Here is a 12,209-nt window from a genome sequence, read left to right on the forward strand (position 1 = left end):
TCCTGTTTATTTGTATACTTTATGCTATTTCCTGAAAATTTTGGAATACTGCATAACTTAACCTTAATTTTTCTATAACCCCTTCCTCCTAAAACCGAAAACATTTTTTTCGAATTATTTCAAAAACTTGTGTGACTTCTTCGATTTCGGATCAGAATTCGTCTAAGCTGACATTTCATACATATCAATCATACGACAACGACCGTAAACCATTTCCTAAAACGAGTATTCAATGTAAAATGTCAAGGTTCCAGACATCGTGTTTCTCTACATATTGAGAAAGGTATGAACTCACTTGAAAAGAATAGAATAGCCTATAAGAAGTATAAACCGATTCCAAACTACCATGAACCCATTCTGTATAGATATTTTTTTTTTTATGAAAATTGATAACTAACAAAATTTCCATTTAAAATAACTGTTTTATTACTAGTCACTGGAAATAGAGACTAATAAAATTGACAATATTTTACTCAAAAATCGCAATTTTAGATCATCTTTTTTCCTCATAAAGTAGCACTAATATTTTTTATGTCTTTCACTAGAATTTTCGTTATTTAATGCATGGTAACCGTGCGGAAACAGTACTTATGCCTTTAATAGGTTCATTATATACATATTACTCTCCCTTTAACTTAGAGCAATAAAATGAATATCAAAAAAATATTAAATCAATGTAATAAGGACGAGCTAAAATATAACATATCGCATATCACATGTTATTCATCTTCTCTCAAGAAAATGCCAGATTTTCAGAATGATACTTGAGGTAATCTGTCAAAACGAAGACAGAACAATTTATCAAAATAATTAACTCACACTCTTGCCAAATTATTTCATCATTTTAAGAATTACTTTCTCCCAAAATTCAGTCATCTTAATGGCCTTTTAATAATATCATTATCTATTGCAGTACATCAAATGCAAGAACAAAAAAATATAACTCACAAATAATTTAATGTGAATATTAATGTTGAACATTGTTCCCATCTGGTACCTCTGGGACAGATGAGAAAAGGTGAATTTTTTAGATGCTTCAGATAAATTTAGTTAGATTGTTAAAAAGTAAATAAATCAAAAATTCTAAGATAATATTAATATCATGTTTCTTACATTCCTTAGATGGATGATTTATATCTCTGGAATGTCGTTTATATAGTCTACTGAAAATACCTGATCTAAGAATAACACCAAGAAACTCTAAATGGGAAATGTATTGCAATTACAATAAAGCTATACCAGGAATTAAATTTATCCACTAATCGAAATTGCTTTCTTTAGCTAATTAACCTGTTATAATAGAAGATAGACAACAAAGGAAAAATTCCTTCTTTCATTTGATCATTTAATTCTGAAGCCAGATGTACTACGTTATCAAAGATACCTTGCATATTGTCTTTCTTTTCCCGTGTAATGTTTTCTTTTGTTACTTTTCTGCTTTACCCATCTCTTGACTGTACTATGAAACCACTAGGAACAAGAAACCGAAAGGGAAAATCCAGTCATGAGTTCATTTTATCTTATAGAACCGGTGATTCTTAGATTGTAAATTAGATTTTTGGTTTTCAATGGACATTACAAAGCCAGTAATAAACCTAAATGGGCTTATGGTAGGTGTGATTCTTTCATTGCAAATTCGGATTGGGGGCAAATTCGAAGTCCAAATAAGCTTATGGTAGCTGAGATTCTTTACAAGCAACCTCGAAATGCGTGCAATTCGTGGTTCCTGCAAATTGCACTCATTCTTGACATTTGACCTCACTGGTAATACATTTAAGAAGCTTGTCACACATTTCTTGAAAAAAAAAATTGTTTTAAAAAATTTAAAGTCAAAGTGTGTGCGATAACTAAAAGCTTCCTCTACTATTCAATTTATTCTTAAAAATTTTGTTTTATTATACTGACTACAACATATTCCCTTTAAACTAAAAATTATATAGAGTTCATACCTGATTTAGCCGTATAGCTTTATTTCTTTAACCTCTTATCAGACAAAATTTCGAAAAAAAACTCAATTTTAAATTAGATATCAAGTTCAAATTGTCTATTAGATTTTGAAAAATCAATTAAATGGCTTAAGGAATAAAGAGATTGGCTTCGATTGGCTTCTTTTTAGGAAGGTCATCGAAGACCATAGGTCGATATCTCATACCGTTTCAATTTTATATGGGACAGAAGACTGAAAAAAATCGTAAAACAGTATTTTTAAAATAGAGCTATTACCGTTAATCTACCGATTCATCACTGATTGTGACCAATTCAGTCGGGTTCCGAATTAAAGGATCTTTCAAAAAAATCCAAATTTAACCAAATCCGTTGAAAATTAGGCCCTCCAGGGTGCTTGATTTTTGACCTTCAGTAATTCTAGATGGCGATTCAACCGGTAAAAGGTGTCGATGGATTAATTTTCAGCTGGACTAACTGCGAAACATATTCAAAAATCATTGAAATTACTTGGGCCAATTTTGAGATAAGTCAAAAAATCGTATTTTTGGAGGGGATAAAGTAGGTAGGGGTGATTTGCTTACGTTAGTTCGCTAGACAATATTGATTTGTGGGGGGGGGGGTCACCGAAGACCGGAAGTCAATATGCTTTACCATTTAGCAACCAGAATTTGAAAAAAATGAATTGTGAAAACTGCCCCCTCGTGGAGGAGTTCGAGCAGTTAAAAGTGTTGCAAAGTTTACCTTAAATGCTTGAAATTATTTTAGATCTGGATGGCTCTCTACTGTACAACTATTCACGACAAGGATGTTTTTTATAATTCCAAATAAGGTAAAGTACCCTGTAGTCGGCCGGTTTCTCAACTCGACCAGTGCGACTATTTATTCAATTTACTTAGATTTGTATAATATGGTCTTACCGATTTAACATTAGAAGGTGTATTATATTATATATAACGTAAATCAGTGAAAATTTCATAGAAATTGACTATAAAACGTTAAAAAATTGGTTAAATAATTCAACTGGCCGAGTTGAGAAATCGGCCGACTAGAGAGTACTTTACCTTAGTTTATAAATTAATTATTTCTTGGATATCCATAATCCCAACTATTTTACTTCAAAAACTAATTGATGTATTTTTTGGCAGAGGGTCTGACACGGTCTCAAGCAGGTATAAAATAAATTAATAAAAATTGTACACGAATTTTCCGAAATAGCATGAAACAGACAAAAATTTAAAACGATTGTACTTTATTCAAAAACACTGATCTTATATGAAGTGATATAGGCTTTGCACATAGAAATACATCTGTTCTAATTTTGGTAACTAATCAATTTCAAGATCACGAAGATTCCGATCACCTATCCTTTGAATATAAGCCCAATCAGAAATGAATGACCATTAGCATTACAGTAGCTGTGATTAGGAAAGAATCACAGTTAATGACACCTAATAAAGCAAACCAATGCACAAATATCATGCCTTATATTGTGTAAATAAAAGCAAATTGGGTATAGTATGTTGTAGACAAATAGTCAAATTGAACAGACACGACAGTAGATCTTATACGACGAAGGCCCTCTTTTTTCCATCTCAGCCATGGCTTTTCCCATATCACTAACACAACATATTTCAGTCATCTCATTCTTATGTAAATGTATAAATCACGTTTATACTGAGTAACATTTTTGCAATCATGCTAGATTTTGATGGTGTCTGCGGAACCAACTTGGAATCCCTTTTTTTCCTAACCCCCTTCAAATCTTCCTCCGTTTCCTTTTTTATCGCACACTTTGGAGAAAACGTAAATGGGAAAATAACAAGACGGAAAACCCCAATGTCTACTCTACATATTGTATTGGAGAAATCTCATATCATGTCCTCCATGATACTGAATGACAAGAAAAAACTTATATACACCAAAGTCTAAATCCTCTAAACCCATTTCTATATGGTCTGGAATTCAGGGGTGGAATGATGACTAATGATAACTTTTCGACACTATCGAATCGATAGTATCGATAAATCTATATCTGATATATTAAGTGAATGTCGACTTTTTGCGCATTGCTGGGCCATTCATTGTGATACTCTTAAAAGGACGTGACTGTTAATAAATATCTGTATTAGTCACAGGAAGTCCTGCTATCGTTTAAATTTTTCAGAATCGACAGTCGGTAATATCTAAAATAAGTTATCATGTCATCCCAGTTTAAATCTGTTATTGGCACTTAAAAAAATTCAATATATCCAGAAATTCATCAACAATCAACTTAGTGTCGCCATCTAGGTCTTGAAAACACCCCATAGAAGATTTTGTCAATAAAAAAAAACTACCAAAAAACCCAAATTCCTTTATATAGAGCTTATTAGGTTAGTAACCAATTTGTAACTATTTTCGCTACGTCAGATGATTTCTATATATTTCCCAAATTGCTCCGTAGATAAATACCTTTTGACATAATTTTGGACAGATTCCAAGAGTTTCAAAACATTGTGATCATATAGATTCACCAATACTGACTCATCGTAGAAGGAGACATGACAAACTTTTAACCTCTATCAAAGCTTATATTAACACTTGAGAGAAATAAAATTGCTTTTATTTATAAAATTTGGGGAATTTTGCAGATTTTGAAAAAAAAACTCTTCTATAACTCATAAAATTGAGGTTCAATTAATTACGTCAAATAAGCACGTCCAGTACTACACTCATAAAATTTTTAACTGATTTATTTTTAAACAGATTTTCTCTTTTATATGAAAAATCGTAATTTACATTAAGAGGAAACTATGATATTAACATACATAAATAATGTATTAATTTTCTGTTCATTCATAAAATCGCGAAAGAAACTAATAAAAAAAACGAACCATTTTTTTCTATTCATATTTCTTCAACATTACGTAAATCCGACTAACTCAAATGTTAAGCATATGTTTACAAAACAAATTTTATTCTGTATTGGTTTTAACTTTAAAAATCAAACCCAATTACAATTTATTTATAAAGCGTAGAGTTACATTTTTAAATCTCTTGAAATGTGCGTGAGTGAAATAAATATTACATTTCCACAATAAATGGGATTAAAAACAATAATTTTGATAAAAATCCAATGCGTTTATTTTATGTTTTTTTTTTTTCAGACAAAAAATCGCAAAGTTCTCAATCACTCAATTCAATATTTAGTTAAGTTTGCTAGGAAGAACATGAGAATTCATTGATCTAATACTTATGTATGATACTATTTGCTATAATGTCATTCACTTGTTCAATATTTCAAGGTTGACAATCAAAGCTATTATGTATTTCGCTTACGTGATTAAGATAAGATTCGCTTGAAAAATCTTGAACTCTCTAACGAAATTGTTATTTTCCAGAAAAAAAATGTTTGAACCAGACACTTCCAAAAATAATTTAAAAGACAAAGTATAGAATCTTTTGGAAACGTATCTCTAAGTTCTGAGTGAGATTTAATATAAAACTTTAAACATTTTAAAACTTTAAATTAATCTCTAAATGCTGATACGCACTTTACCACAATGATTTTTATATTTTAGTTAACAATTTTCCTAATTCCTTTTGGTCTCTGTCTCTGCGCATTGCGAGGAATTATCATTAAAATGAAGAACTTCAAAATAAATCGCTTGCACATTGCCCACAATATAATAAATTGCTCACAGGAGCAGCAGAGACCATTAAAAAGAAAACGCAGTATATTTCACATTATTTATGTTAAATTGAATATTTCAAATTTGTTTAAATTGCCAGTTGACAAATAGATTTTAATTTTTGAAATATTACAAATTATGAAGAGAGTTTAACTTCTAAAATTTTTAACCTAAAGGTTGGATTTATGAACGTAAATAGAGGAAATCGTTTACTGAGTTTGTGAAAGCATAAATATAAACTATAAACCATTGGGTCGAAAAACGTTCCCAGAATTTGAAGAAACACATTCAAGATTTAAGAAATGTTTCCAGATTTCAAAAAACCACACAAGGAAACACAGACTTTTTTCCATAAACACGAAAAGATTTTTAAAATTTCGGAAACGCATTTAAGAATTGAAATGATTGTAAAAACACAAAAACGTTTTTTGAAAATGAAAATACGTACACACGAAATCATTTCCACCTTTTTAGAGAGTTCCAAAAACTCGTACCAGAAACACAAAACTGTTTCTAAAAAAATAGGTCTACGTAGATGTTTCTGAAAACAACGAAAAACATCAAAGAAACACGAGAAATGGAAAATTAGAAAAACGCGCTAGAATTGCAGAATAAAAACAGTGAAAAGTTTCTAGAACCCGTGGTTACCTGGAGTGCAGCTTTTGTTTTATAAATTACACTTTTCTGATTAATTGACATTCAATTTTGCGATGGCCTTATTAAATCCAGTAATTTAGTAGACCATGCTAATTTATCTACAGTAGAGTCTCGCTATAGTCCATATTTGGTTTCAAATTTGACACTTGGGTCGCACTATAGTCCAGGTAATTTTTTAAAATTATCAACGATTTTTAGTATTGAAATTGCTCGACGGCTTCCACTTTCTTTGCGATTGTGGTACTTGTCCTTGCTCTCTTCATTGTGGATCACAATTATCACAACTACTTAATAAAGTTTGCCAAAAATATTAAAATAATTATGCATGTCGCATACTAAAAAACATAACCTAACTTAAAATCAGTGTTTTGAAATCAAGGGTCGATAAATTGTGGACTATAGAGCGATGGCCTATAGTGAGACTCTACTGTAATACAACACACAATTTTTCCTTAATTCGAGACACAATTCGCGAACTACAACGCGAAAGAACTTAATTTAGAGTACATATGGTTTTTTATGCACTTAAATTCACAATGAATTTTATTGTTTTTTCTCTGACCTGTCAAAATGAGTTCAAATCTTCAAAAGAAATGTCAGTAGACTATGACTAAAGGCACTACAACAATTTTAAATAAATAGAACCATTTATCGCAGTGTTTTTTTTTGTGAAGCTATCCTGGAGTGATTCCGAAATGTTAGAGAGTTAAGTTAGACGTCAAATGCCAAGTAGGAGAGACTGGGGCAAAATTTGTCAAAACGAAAATTTCAATATTCACTATTTTCTAAAATAAAAGAGACTGAGGCTTGAAATTTTTATTATAGATAGCCTTGATGAACCTTCTTAAAATTACAAAGTTTCAAAGGGTTCGAGGAAGGATTATGTAAAATAAAAAATAATGAAATTTTGAGCCCTATTTTTGGAATTTTTGGCTGACAGAAAATATCAATACTGATTTGCTCAATTTAAGCACATTTCTCGTTAAGATAGAGAAATATTATATTCGACAAAGTTGTAGAGGAATAAATTTCATATAAAAATATGTCTATGTGATATTTTTAGCGTTGGCGAGAGTAAAATGTCACAAATTATCCGAAAACTGACAAAATTTGCCCCAGCAATTTTGAGAATCTCCACAAAATCGACTTTTAGAAAATGATTCGAAAATCACATTTCTTTCGAGATAGAGAAAAATAGTCTTCTGCAATGTTGTAGAGCAGTAAATTTCCTATAAGAATATGCTCATTATAAAACGTTTAAGTTTTCTCAGAGTTCGTGAAAGAATTAAATATGCGTTTTGGCAAGTTTTGCCCCAGTCTCCATTATTTGCTAATATAATTATTACAGAGGCGTGGCCTAAAATTTTTATGTCTGTAACTGGTTAAGGAAACATTTTTGCCGGAGATTAATTTAGTAATGGACAGGACGGAGAAATTTTAGAAATATTTTTGTAGCAGTTAAATGTACAAGTCCAATTCAACTTTTGAATAAATCATTAGGGGGGCGTGGCCAAAAATTATTTTTGCTGGAATTTATTTAAGAAACATTTTCGCTGGACCTTAAATTAAACGTCCATTCATACACGCTGTTTATAAAAAATTTAAGGGTTTTCATCTGAAAATGTTATTGTTATTTCTTGAATTACAAGTTTTATAAAGAGTATTCCGGTTCAAAAATGACGACAAAAAGGAAGAATTTAATATTGCCCCTAAATATATGCAAATAGAGGAAACTGGGGCACCACCAAACAGGGGGTACTACCAAACACTGTGATTTTTCAATCGGATATTGGATATCAAAAGACCTATAGGAATTTTTAAGCACTATAGGGATGCCTGTCCACTGAAGAAATGGTCGAGATATTCCAAGTAGTTTAGAAATAATAGTGTTTGGTGGTACCCCGTGTTTGGTGGTGGTGCCCCAGTTTCCCCTATTTCACAACTGTTGGTGCTGAAAATGTTTTGTATACCTCACGACATTTCCTTTACTTTTTCCAAAGATATAGGTATCTCCTAAGGGTATGCAATTTTTCAGTGGCAGGAATGAATTTGACGATCTGTTTCTTGGGCTCAACGGAACTCCCTGTCTACTTGCCAATAAACCATAAAAGAGGCGAGGTTTCTGTTATGCTATAATTTACAGTCTGTCTATTCTAGTGCCACCCGTTAATACACGGTGCCCCGGGATTATGCACATTTTTGCGACCGAAGAAAGTCACACTACATGACTTTATGCACACAGAAGACTTGCATAAGATCAGGCGATTTTTCCGGAATAAGTTACAGGTACGCCGTGATGTATGCAAAATATTGTTGGCGCTAATTTCTCTGACTACAGTAGACTCTCTCTCAAATGGGCATTTGGGGCAAAATGTCATCCGGTTTATCGATAGATTTGGACGGCAAAGCCTTTGTAAATTCCCCAAAAAGCGCTCAAATATAAAGAATAACGATAAAATAGGAAGAACTACAGCGAATTTTTGCGAATTAGCTTCATAATTAAACGTGAAAATTGTCAACAAAATTTTTCACCCGATTGAAAAAGAGCCGATTGAGTGAGAGTTTACTGTATTTCCAGCTCCAATTGTTCATGTGAACTGCATTTCAAATTTACTGCGTAAAATATTTGTACACATTTATGAACATTTCAAAGATTATTTCACACATTAGCTCCAAATATAGGCAAATATGCATAAATCTGTGTGCATAATCCCGTGAAGTGCATAATCTCGCAATGCAAAATTCCGGTACAGGGGGTTCCGGGATTATGAATATCGGAAATATGCATATAATGGGATTAGGGGGAAGTGGAGCACCTTTGAAAGTGGGGCACCTTTGAAATTGGAATTTTTTACCTATTTTTAAATAAAATTGAGCTTTATCGTGATATAATTGAGGGGCACAAACATATTGAGAAGCTAAATTGCACTATGATATGGCTCAGTTCCACTTAGACATAGGAGAAAAATACCGATTTCAAAGGTGCCCCACTTTCAAAGGTGCCCCACTTTCCCCTATGCAAATACATTTTATGCAATATTGCCTACCATTAGGAGCTGATTTGTGAAATCATTTTTGAAATTTCCCTATATGTAGGGGAAAGTCGTCTGCCTTCAAACGAAAAATGGAGTTCCAAATTTAAGATTTTTTTCTGAAGAATCCACAAAATGGATTTTATTTTCTACTACACCAAAAAATTCTCTTGTTCATTCGGCGTATATGATTACCTCATTTAGCACTTGCAAGTCCTCAGTTTTTCCTTCTGAGGAAATTAAAAAAGTGATGTCGATTTGTATGAAGGCAGCTGGCATAGTCTGCCTTCAAACGCGAGGCAGCTGCCTTTAAATGTTTTTTTATTCACTGAGAATATTGAATCAATAAAACTAAATGGGCTATAAATGATTAGGTTGAAGCCTAACGCACTCACTAAAATCATCACTGCAGTCAAAAGACATTAAACAATAACTTTTCTTCACATTTTTCTGAAGCACTGTTTTGCACTTGAAAATTTGGAAGAAAAAGCCATTGAAGTTGACAATTGTCAACTTGAAACATTCCAGCCGGAGCAAGATAGCAGGTTATAAGTATTTGTATGACGTTCGTCAGAGAAAAGTAGGAGTTCGATTTCACATGTTTTGATGTATGGAAAGATAGGATTTAAAGGCACACGACATTAGCATTCAAAGGCTGCTGCAGGGTGATATTTTCAAATTTTTGCCACCCACAAAAATTGTGTCATCTGAACCAATATTTATTAACAGAAATATTAAGCCTGATTAACCTTCTATGTGTCACAATGGAAGATTTATTTGTAAAATGATTGTTACTATGAAAAATCACATGATTTGTGGAACATCAAAATTACAGTTTAGAGCTCATTTTCATTTTTTTTGATCTAGCATCTAGGAAATAGGAGCTAGGCTCTGCATTTTTTGATGATTTGTGAGGATGATGGATAGCTATCTAATAGTTAATAGAATATAATTTATGCTTTTGAGAACAACGAAAAAATCGCAACATTTGAAGGCTGCTGCATTTAAAGGCAGACGACTTTCCCCTATGCATTTTTTCGAGGCAGTAAATTTGGAATGCGTGACTTATGAACAATTGCTGCTAAAAAGAGCCCAAAAAATTGACGCCAATAATATTTTGCATATTTAACGACGTTTCCGTAACTTCTTCAAAAGAAGTCTCCTGAGAGTATGCAACATTTTTGTATGCATAAAGCCGTTTCATGTGTTTTATTCTCGAACTCGCAAATATGAATACTCCCGGGACCCCCTGTACAGGGGAAAGTGACCTGCCTTTAAATATGGCAGCCTTTGAATGCTTCAATTTTTCTCTTATTTCCCAAACCCAAAATTCCATTTTGTTAATCGAAGTTAATAGAAAATTGTTAATAGTATTAACTATAGGTCACAAAATAAAATTTTTGTTTTGATAAATAAGAGAAAAATTCAAACATTCAAAGGCAGCCGCATTCAAAGGCAGGCCACTTTCCCCTACTCAGTGTACGTTATGAAAGGGGTGTGGCCTAAATTATTGTCAGATATAGCTTCATTTGGAAGTCAAGTAATCTGTTAAAAATAATCACTTGTTTACAAGTTTTGGGAGAAGATTTAACGAATAAGATTCCAATAAGTCTTCCAATAAGTGGCTTATTATTTGTATTATAAAGTGTCCTCTAAAATTTAATTTGTGTCAGCAAAAGGGAACAGAAGTGACCGAAATACAAGCAAAACTCGAATAAATATACAATATAGAGAGCATATTGTTGGTGCCTTTACAAAATCCTCTATAACCACATTCGCATTCTCTTTCAGCAACCGACAACTAAACCACGATTTTACCCCTGACCTTGCCTCTGAAAATTGAACTTGAGCTCGAAGATTGTTTTTATTCAGTCAGGAAATTAATCATCCTCCTGATGAATTTCTGGAAATTTTAGGGAGCTGTTTTTTTGGGCAAGAAGCGTCCCCTTAATTTTGTGCCTTGTGGCTTTTGGAGCTACTCCAATACAGAATCTATGGATTTTTTTTGTGGAGTGAATGGGCATATAGAGGTTGGGAATAGTTTGGTGTTAGAGCCGGAGGTTGATGACCTCCTCCAAAAGTATATAAACTCTCCTAGGGCAACTGCAGCAGAACCGAAAGACAGACGATTCTCTCTCCACATTCGTCTGCCCTCCAGCCCACTGTTGTACTGATAATTGGTGGTCCAATCGCACCAGAAGGAGGCATATCTCCCATCCAAATGGTCAGAATCACCCAAAAATACCCACCAAGGTCGGATTAATTCTCATCTCGCGGGGATCACTTCGATCATCGTCTTGCCTTGACAATAAAATTGAGAAGCATCTCAGTACTGGCCAGAGACACAGTGTGCTAGAGCGATTTGTAAATACTACTAAAAGTTACGTAAACATTCACGAGACTGCCCGGAAAAGAGGAACCAGAGAAAAATCCGTCCGGAGATTTGGGCTTTTCTTCCCATCATCATTTTCTTCGCATCACGCGATAAGCACACTCAAAATTTCGTTTCATTGCAAAGTCCTTGGCAAGATTATCAAGCTGGGCCATAGCTAGACTACCCAAATTCAGAGATATCTCGTCCCAGACCCAGAGAAAATAGCAAACAAATTTTGGTTGATAAAAAAAATCAATGTGAAACTTACGAGGAAACTGCAATCACAATGATACTGGAAAATACACAGTTATTCACAATTATTCCAACACACACCACTTCATTGACAAATTACGCAGTTTATAAGTCCATTGAGGGCATTTTTTCACAATTTTCTATGCATCTTTTACGCAGATTTTTGTATCAAAAAATTTTTCTTCGCAAAACACCAAAACAAAAGTGACAAAAATGACAGCAATTTTTTCCATCGACTAATCGATTTGACTGCAGCAGCGCTGTATTCCACCTAGC

General features: G+C 33.0%; 1 protein-coding gene across 2 annotated transcripts in view; it reads right to left on the reverse strand.

Annotated features, from left to right (window-relative positions):
• The window catches only part of LOC129803881 (basic helix-loop-helix ARNT-like protein 1), a 121,172-nt gene extending 109,004 nt beyond the window's left edge, over nucleotides 1–12,168 (reverse strand). For both annotated transcript variants that reach the window (XM_055850749.1, XM_055850748.1), the window contains exon 1: nucleotides 11,950–12,168. The gene's annotated coding sequence lies outside the window, so the exon portion shown is untranslated. The remainder of the gene's footprint in view (nucleotides 1–11,949) is intronic.
• Between the last annotated feature and the right edge of the window lie 41 nt (nucleotides 12,169–12,209).

This window comes from Phlebotomus papatasi, chromosome 2 (genome assembly GCF_024763615.1).
Source record: "Phlebotomus papatasi isolate M1 chromosome 2, Ppap_2.1, whole genome shotgun sequence".
NCBI lineage: Eukaryota > Metazoa > Arthropoda > Insecta > Diptera > Psychodidae > Phlebotomus > Phlebotomus papatasi.